This window comes from Schistocerca cancellata, chromosome 1 (assembly GCF_023864275.1).
Source record: "Schistocerca cancellata isolate TAMUIC-IGC-003103 chromosome 1, iqSchCanc2.1, whole genome shotgun sequence".
Lineage (NCBI taxonomy): Eukaryota > Metazoa > Arthropoda > Insecta > Orthoptera > Acrididae > Schistocerca > Schistocerca cancellata.
The window spans coordinates 929,603,730-929,605,342 of NC_064626.1; the positions used below are offsets into that span (position 1 = coordinate 929,603,730).

Here is a 1,613-nt window from a genome sequence, read left to right on the forward strand (position 1 = left end):
ACATTTCGCAGTTGAATGGGTGTATTCCATCTTTCTAGATTTCGCGTACGACACTGTACTTTATCAACCGCTGTAAGATCACAGTTTCCTTATACGCTCGAAGACCTTTTGACTGTGTCATTTCTCGTGCGCTGATGACGCTGTTGTCTACTAGGAAGTATCGTCGCTGTAGTGATTTCTATCTTCGATCTAATCGTACAACACCATGCATCGCAGCAGGCAGTGACTAATAGAGAACTTAGTAGGCTTGATGCCAAAATATTGACTACTCTGTAAGATTCTTAATGTTGTGATACGGTGTCGTAATGCGGATAAATGTAACAGAATTCCAGTAACAAAGAGAATGAGCCAAAACGCATCTGATTACAAGATCAGTGGCGACCTCTTCAGCACGTCAAAGCGTACAATCATTTAGAGACAATACTAAGATGCGATCTGGAGTGGGACGATCGCGTGAAATCAAGACTAAAATTTGTTAGGAAGCATATAGAAAAATTTGAAAGAAATCGCATACAAAGTGTGTAACAATAGCGTAATCACTTCTGCTGTTCCAGTGATTGGAGGCCGTATTGAGTAAAAGTAGCAACAGACATCGAACGAATACAAAGATAAGCTGCTAGGTTTTTAACGGATCTGTACAGTTCATACGAAAATGTAACAGGAATGCTCGGGGAACTCAAACGGTAATTGTTGGAAGAAAGACAAAGTGTTTGTCGCGAAATAACTTTATTCAAAGCGGACTGTGCGCCCATAATTCTGCTGCTACCGCGGCCAAGAAAATCCGCGGTGTTAGAGCTATACAGCAGCACAACGATAGACAGTACGCGGATGGAACAGTGAAGAAAATCGTAAATAATGATACGGTATACTCTCCCTTACTTACTGAGCTGTGACTTGTGGTGTGTATATGTAAGTGTTCTTATCTTATAGAGGTAATTGCTGGGGAACGTGTAAAAATTATGGCAGCGGTGGGATTCGAACCCACGCCTCCGAAGAGACTGGTGCCTTAAACCAGCGCCTTAGACCGCTCGGCCACGCTACCGTGATGGAGCGAGTGTAGTTCACGTTTAAGTAGTTTACGTAAACTGTCTTATCGTTTACGAATTTCTGACTGATAAATCATAACGGTTGACGCGTGGTATTGGGCAACTCCCGGCTGAACACGTCACTGTATTTAGGCAGTGAGTTACACAAGACATACCCTAGCTGCCAGACGATGCAGCTACCGGGGTAAAAATGGAGCCCTTAACGTGCGTCTGTAAACGAAGAACAGTCGTCTTTGACAACACCGATTACCGAACTCGTAGATGTGGTAATCATGTTATCATTTTACAGGCCCGAAGGCAACTGTAACGTTCTCGTTTTCTGCACCTATCACTCCACAATCCATCACTTCCTGCTGCTGGTAAAACACCTTACGATGTGTGGCGGTGGGTAGCTTTTCCTGTAGCACTATAATTTTGCACCATGGTTCCGTTGACGGTTACTGTTGAGGAAAAACGACCCATCGGTAAGCCTCCGCGTCATTTCAGATGACCATCAGGAACACTTCGAGAAACTGGCTAGCCTCTTAGCTCTTCTTGCAATGAGAGCTCTCTGAACTTTGCTATCTC

General features: G+C 44.0%; 1 non-coding gene across 1 annotated transcript; it reads right to left on the bottom strand.

Moving 5' to 3' along the window:
* Positions 1 to 960: 960 nt before the first annotated feature.
* On the bottom strand, positions 961 to 1,042 carry Trnal-aag (transfer RNA leucine (anticodon AAG)). Its single transcript has one exon. It is a non-coding gene; the product is annotated as a tRNA-Leu (tRNA).
* Between the last annotated feature and the right edge of the window lie 571 nt (positions 1,043 to 1,613).